Raw genomic sequence first — 7975 nt, forward strand, 5'->3', positions numbered from 1 at the left:
GATATTGACAGGTGGCAATGGATCCCGCCAGTCAGGACAAGACTGCCTGTTAAACACATGTTTATTCCTGAATGTATTTAGGCTTGCTGTAACGAAGGAGTTGAATACTTATTGACTTGACATTTTCAGCTTTTAAATGTTTTATTAATTTGTAAACATAATTCCACTTTGACATTATGAAGTATAGTGTGTAGGCCAGTAACACAATTTCAATTGAATTCATTTTAAATTCAGGCTTTAACACAACAAAATGTTGGAAAGGTCAAGTGGTGTGTAGGTACTGTATGAGTTACTGTGTCCAACACACTCCATCCACATCAAATCAAAGTTTATTTGTCACGTGCGCCTAATACAACAGGTGTAGTGAAATGCTTACTTACAGGCTCTAACCAACAGTGTAAAAAATGTATTAGGTGAACAATAGGTAAGTAAAGAAATAAAACAACAGTAAAAAGACAGGCTATATACAGTAGCGAGGCTATAAAAGTAGCGAGGCTACATACAGACACTGGTTAGTCAGGCTGATTGAGGTAGTATGTGGATATGGAGTTGGGGTTATGTTGGGTATCTACTGACCCCTTGCCTAGTTAAATAAAAAAGTCCCCAAAAACATTTAGACTTTTATTTTATCAATGACATGAATTGCTAAATAAAGTTTTAGGGAAATACAGGCAGGCACCACATTACTAAAATACAAAACAGCTCAATCAATCAAGCATCTAGTAAGTATAAAAGCAAATATTGTTTTCAAAAAATAAAAAGTTTGAAAGGGTGGTGTAATGGGATTAGTGTGGTGTACGTGTGAAGATTACAATACTTGAATGAGGCACAAATCACATTATTGTGGGAGCACCTCGTCCAAGAGTATGAATTAGGCTTTTGAGAAGGTTTGAATCCTGCCTACACATTGTTTGAAGTAACACAGCTACTGTAGTAGGTGAAAGCTGTGTGGTGGAAAACCTTGGTAGAGCATGGCTGGAGTAGGCATTGTGGTGCTCATGTGAATTTCCTTTGTTTTTCCCGCTTCTGACCAATGCCTATTATGCATTTTTATAATTAGAATTGAAAGTTAAGTCACTGTATCTATATGGTGATATGATAACGATGTGAATGTGATGTAGAACTCTCCTCTTTTAAGAGTCAAAATGCACTTTATAAAAAAAATATTAAATTAGCTACTGAGTCTGACACCAATTTACTCCTCCTGACTCCCACTGGTCACCCCCTTCATAAGAGCATGTGAGTCCAGTTAGCCAGGAGAATTTGATGAATCATTTTGAATGCCCAGTATTGTTGTTCTCTTTTCTACTAAACTAGGCCCGTGGAGAGAGTCTGCTCATTGGCCGAGAGGAGGGAAGGAGAAGACTAGGCGATAGAGGAGTCACTGGGGTCTCCTGGGAATGGTTAATATTTGAAGCATATAAGGTTTATTTTTGAGGCCTCTGTGTGTTTGTTCAGTGGCTAATGAGTAGAACTGGCAGCAGGCGGGCAGCTAGCTTAGTGGTCGTAGTAAACGGGAGCTATGTTACCTTCACTGCATTTAGGAGCGCCCGGTGAGGAGAGCTGATGTACGTAGTGGTGGACTATTTTTGTGAGTTTATTTATCTGTTGAAAGTTGACTCAATTCAGTTGATTTAGCAAATTGTTAAATATTATATGAAGTATGCGAGCTTGAACTTTTCGGTTTGAAATTATTTGACAGTATCTGCATGTTTGTTGTCTGTCTGGTTGAAGAGCGATTGTTTGTTCCATCCAGTAATTGACCATATGTTACCTTATGTCATATGTCTCCTTGAGCTTCTGATGATTTTTCTATGCATGATGACAGACCAACATAGTGGAATACTTTTAAAAATATATATATTCCTTGTTGTTCAGAGACAACTACGCTTCTTGGGCATGGGTTATACCACTCCATTGGCTTCCTCATTTCTTGGCTTAATTATTTATCAAATTAATGGCTTCCAATGTGAACTAATTCAATTTTACAATTTCATATCGGCCAGGTCAGGAGATGCCAAATATAATGTCAATGGCTTGAATTGAGAACATTCCCCCCTGTCTTTCCATGCACTCATTGTAGTGTGTAATGTCTAGGTCACAGGGTCTGATCATTTGAAAGGCTAGAATGGCTGCAACTGAAAACATATTGGAGTTCTGGATTCTAGGCATTTCCCCTCAGGCCTCACCCAATGACAGTTGAGAACAGGCCCATGTTTAATGAGCGACCTCAAAAACCTCACGCTAAAACTGATATTGTGTAGTGTTTGTTTACACGTATCTAAGGAGATGTCAGGGTTATTTATCTATGTTGATGGCTTTAGTGGAAAATCTGATAGGATTCAATGATGAGGCTTGAGGTTCTAACCTAAAGCAGCTGTTTCCAAGCCTCGTGACTGCAGTTGCTTAGTCTCCCATTAGGAGGTTTGTAGACTGGTTGAAGTGGGAGAGGGATACTTTGTCATGAGAGAAGATCTCCTTATGCAATGTTACGGTTTGAAAATGACCATTGTAAATGCTCGGTCTAGACTGTGTGTTTTATAATATGATTTTCAATGTAGCTCTTATGTCCTGATTCTGTTACGTTTTCATCAGGACAGACCTTTCCTAGATATTTGGTTCTGACAAAAAACTGAGTTTGGAATCCCAGTAGTCTCATGGAACACGGAATTACTTGAGACAATGTTGCCTTAGTTCTTAGATAAAGTGGTTAAGTAATTGAATCATATTCAAGCTGAAGACCAGATTTTAGGCATAAAGGCCACAGTCACTGACACTGCATGCTGACATGGCATGTGATGTACACAGCCAGACTACCCTCCCTCTGTGTCTTCCAGACTACCCACCCTCTGTGTCTTCCAGACTACCCCCCCCCCTGTGTCTTCCAGACTACCCCCCCTCTGTGTCTTCCAGACTACCCCCCCTCTGTGTCTTCCTGACTACCCACCCTCTGTGTCTTCCAGACTACCCACCCTCTGTGTCTTCCAGACTACCCACCCTCTGTGTCTTCCAGACTACCCACCCTCTGTGTCTTCCAGACTACCCACCCTCTGTGTCTTCCATACTAAAAACCTAAAAAAGTCTGTCTGTCTGTCTGGAAACCCTGTCTGTCTGTCTGAAAACCCTGTCTGTCTGTCTGGAAACCCTGTCTGTCTGTCTGGAAACCCTGTCTGTCTGTCTGTCTGTCTGGAAACCCTGTCTGTCTGTCTGGAAACCCTGTCTGTCTGTCTGGAAACCCTGTCTGTCTGTCTGGAAACACTGTCTGTCTGTCTAGAAACCCTGTCTGTCTGTCTGGAAACCTTGTCTGTCTGTCTCTCTGTCTGTCTGGAAAACCTGTCTGTCTGTCTGGAAAACCTGTCTGTCTGTCTGTCTGGAAACCCTGCCTGTCTGTCTGTCTGTCTGGAAACCCTGCCTGTCTGTCTGGAAACCCTGTCTGTCTGTCTGGAAAATCTGTCTGTCTGTCTGTCTGGAAACCCTATCTGTCTGTCTGTCTGTCTGGAAACTCTGTCTGTCTGTATGTATGTCTGTCTGTCTGTCTGTATGTATGTCTGTCTGTCTGTCTGGAAACCCTGTCTGTCTGTCTGGAAACCCTGTCTGTCTGTACTTGTTGTGTCACTAGCACTAATATTGTAAGTATTCCTAGTTGGGTTATGTCAATGTTGAATTTTGAATACCAGTATAACACTAAATGATCAGTCTAATCTGCTTGACCACAATGCCACATGCGGTGCCTTTCACTTAGAGGACATCAAGTCGCTCCCCTTGTGACATTTGTGTGTTGTGCTGTTGTTTCTGATACACTAACATCCCACCACTTTACTCTGTCTTTCAGGTCGGCTGTATCGACTCAACCATTCAGAGCCTGGCACTCATGGACATGACCCTGGGCCAAGAACATGTATGTAAAGCGCTGCACGGCCACCTCTCTCTCCATACACGTACGTTTATTTATTTATTTTTTCACAGTCGGCTTGGCAGGATGTCCGATCCAAAGTTCTCTCCTGTAGCAGGAACTGCTGAAAGCATAACAAAAAAACAGGGACTAACTTGAAGGTGGAACGCAAACAAATATATTTTCTGTCATTTCCGATAAACATTCGGTCGCATTTTTGTAGAATCATTTGGTGGTCTGTTTGTGCAAAACATTTAGGGTGAATACTTTGGATTCTTCTTCGAACTTAAAAATATAATTATTATTAATTTTTTCAAATTAAAGTGTCACATGCACGGAAAACAACAGGTTCACCTTACAGTGATATGCTTACTTACAATCCTTAACCAACAATGCCGTTTTACAAAATATTGAAAAATAACTCATATTTAGAGCACATTTTGTTTTAATTTTTAATTTAATTATCTTGCGAGAAAATTTTGAAATGTAATCTAACCAATTAATATCCTAATATTAATGTTAATAAGTTAAGACCAAGCCATAATGGTAAATAGCTTGTAACCTTCTGTTTAACATATCTACTTGAATATTGGTGTGTTTCTACATATACTGTAAGTTGGTGTGTGTTTACATTTGTACATAATATATAATAATATATGCCATTTAGCAGATGCTTTTATCTAACGCGTGCATACATTTAACGTACTGCTGGTCCAACTGAGCTACAGAGAGGACTATATGAATGTTGGTGTGTGTTTCTACATGTGTTTACATTGTATCCCCTGATACCAGTCAGTCAGGAGGCGACTCATTGAGGAGGAGTACATCACTCCTCTGCCAGATCTCAGACTATGAACGGTCCGTTTTCAGTTAGATTGATATTTCTACGTGTGTGTGTTGACATTTTATACCTTGTAGTTTCTCATCAGGTGTCTCAGTCAGGAGGACAGTGGGATCATCAATCCTCTCAGAGTTAGACCTCAGACTATGAACTGTCCATTTTCAGTTATCATGGTACCGGTGCTGTGTGCCTGTCAAGTACAGTACTATGATAACTGAAGATTGGCAGTGCCATCGCAGTGGTTCTCTGTGCAACCTTCTGAGGCAGCCAGGCCTAAAGATCACTGGTTTCTTTCAATTCTGAGAATCAACATTCTAGAATCTACTATATGTATTATCTGTTTTCTGATTCTGAATTCTCAGTAATGATGTTGTCCTATTTGGAATTTCCCTGATGTGTATATTTTGTTGTCTATGGGGGATCATGGAGACCTTTGAGCTGCTATTTAGTTGTTTGAAGGCATCCCAAAGCACACACTGTCCTGGGTCATCTCTGACATCACACAGGGGCAGAGGTCACAGTGCTTCTCAGTATTCCATTGTGTTTGACTTCCCCTCTGGCCTTCACGGCCTGTTTGTAGGATGCTCTAGTGTTTTGTATTTGACTGTGTTGTAAAATAACAAATCATCTCTTAGTGAGCTAGCTTGTTGCACTGCTGTATTTGAGTTGCCAAGCCACCCACCTAAAATAGTCTCACTTTCTCACTCACTCCCAGGTTTGACATACTCAGACACGACAGACTTCTTCCAGATGAGGTTTAAGATGGAGACTCCGACATCATCAAATCTGTTGTTCTGCCCCTGAACAGGCAGTTAACCCACTGTTCCTAGGCCGTCATTGAAAATAAGAATTTGTTCTTAACTGACTTGCCTCGTTAAATAAAGGTCAAATCAAAAAAAATCATTGGAGGACAAGAGGGAAGGAGGAGACCAAGTACCGATGACCTGTGTTGAGAGCTGGGTTTACCAACATCAGCAAATCAATATTTTTTATACCAGAGTCGTTCTTGAATTATGGTGGCATTTGGGTATGGTGTAATTAAAAGCAACATTCTTTCTAGATTTGTATTTATTGAAATGTATTGACCATTAGGATAACATTGTGCCACCATTAGGAGTCGTAACACCAATGAGAATTTTGTTTATTGAGGATTTTCTTAAATCGGAGGCCACCGATACTTAAATCTAAGATCATTAACCCATAAAATAGTTGACTAAAGGGATATGATTAATAATTGAGCTCATAATGTTATTTCCCTTTTTAAATTGACTAACCCCAAGTGACACTGGATTCAGACACACCACATTAGCAATGGTATCCTCAAATGTATGACATAATAAAAAATAGTGTGATTAGCTCACAATTGTCTTTAATAAAGACGTCTCCCCCGATGTTTTCCACTGGAGGGAATGGTTGAGGTCCTTGTATATCTTTGTAATGAGTGGTTTTTCAGGCAGTAACTCCAAGGAAATAAAACTGAGGGACAGATATAGTAGTAAAAAATATATATATTTTAATAGCCTTTGTTTTCATTGATCTAAACAATATATTAAATACCTTTTTCATCTTCTAACATTCAAAATAATATTTAGCTCTAAATCCCCAAAACGTCACTACAACTTCACACATCACTACCTGGACAAGCCCATGTGATTACTTGCCCTAAGTACTTTATACTGCAAAACGTTCTGTTAATACATTGTTTAATGGACTTGCATTACACTAGCTAAGAGGTGGCGAAGTATGTCTATGATAAGACGCTGCTCTACCTTCTTGACAGCACTGTCAACACGGCAGGTCCTACTGGCCTACGACTGTTCAGTCGTGTGGTCAGGTGCCACAAAAAAGGACTTTGGAAAATTGCATTTGTTTCAGAACAGGGCAGCACGGCTGGCCCTTGAATGTACACAGAGAGCTAATATTAATAATATGTATGTCAATCTCTCCTGGTTCAAATTGGAGGAGAGATTGACTTCATCATTGCTTGTATTTATGAGAGGAATTGACATGTTGAATGCACCGAGCTGTCTGTTTGAACTCCTGGGACACAGCTCGGACACCCAAGGCATATCCCACAAGATATGCCACAAGAGGTCTCTTCACAGTCCCCAAATCCAGAACAGACTATGGAAAGCGCACAGTACTAAATAGAGCCGTGTCTACATGGAACTCTATTCCACATCTCGTAACTCATGCAAGCAGTAAAATTAGACACAAAAATATATTTAAAAATATATATTTTAAACACCTTATCGAACAGCGGGGACTGTGAATCAATACAAACATTGGAGCATAAACACACGATAGGATACACACTACATAGTCACGTGCACATGGATTTTGTCTAGTATATATGTGGTGGAGTAGGGTACCTGAGGGCACACAGTCTGAATGTACTGTTTTTATAATTGTATGAACTGCCTTCATTTTGCTGCCTTGGCAGCAGCTAATGGGGGTACATAATAAATACAAATTGTTTTATTATTGTCTAACTATTTGTCAGTTTTTCATGGTTGCAAAGGGGGACACATGTATGTCTATGGTGCCCGCCCAGGGTTAATATGCATGTATATGGTGCCTGCCCAGGGTTAATATGCATGTCTATGGTGCCTGCCCACAGTTAATATGTATGTCTATGATGCCCGCCCAGGGTTAATATGCATGTCTATGGTGCCTGCCCAGGGTTAATATGTATGTCTATGGTGCCTGCCCACAGTTAATATGTATGTCTATGGTGCCTGCCCACAGTTAATATGTATGTCTATGGTGCCTGCCCAGGGTTAATATGTATGTCTATGGTGCCTTCCCAGGGTTAATATGCATGTCTATGATGCCTGCCCAGGGTTAATATGTATGTCTATGGTGCCTGCCCAGGGGTAATATGCATGTCTATGGTGCCCGCCCAGGGTTAATATGCATGTCTATGGTGCCTGCCCAGGGTTAATATGCATGTCTATGGTGCCTGCCCAGGGTTAATATGTATGTCTATGGTGCCTTCCCAGGGTTAATATGCATGTCTATGGTGCCTGCCCAGGGTTAATATGTATGTCTATGGTGCCTGCCCATGGTGACAGGCCGTCAGCTACAGTAGCTGTTCTACATAGCCAACAGTGCCCTGCAGCAGCATCAGAATGCCTCAGAGGCTCAGCAAAGGCCTCCTTCCACCTACTGCCCATGGACCTAACCTTTGATGTTTGCAGATCTGTATGGCGGAAGCTTCACCTCTACACTGCTAATATCTA

The 7975-nt window shown here is 40.8% G+C and overlaps 1 long non-coding RNA gene across 2 annotated transcripts; it reads left to right on the plus strand.

Annotated features, from left to right (window-relative positions):
* The first annotated feature begins 1330 nt into the window (after window positions 1-1330).
* On the plus strand, window positions 1331-6148 carry LOC123999337. 2 transcript variants are annotated; one of them, XR_006832438.1, is made up of 3 exons: window positions 1331-1591; window positions 3833-3938; window positions 5449-6148. It is a non-coding gene; the product is annotated as an uncharacterized LOC123999337 (long non-coding RNA). The 2 variants fall into 2 exon arrangements; XR_006832439.1 differs by having other exon boundaries at window positions 3833-3898.
* Window positions 6149-7975: the final 1827 nt, after the last annotated feature.

The sequence above is a fragment of the Oncorhynchus gorbuscha genome, linkage group LG16, assembly GCF_021184085.1.
Source record: "Oncorhynchus gorbuscha isolate QuinsamMale2020 ecotype Even-year linkage group LG16, OgorEven_v1.0, whole genome shotgun sequence".
Classification (NCBI taxonomy): domain Eukaryota; kingdom Metazoa; phylum Chordata; class Actinopteri; order Salmoniformes; family Salmonidae; genus Oncorhynchus; species Oncorhynchus gorbuscha.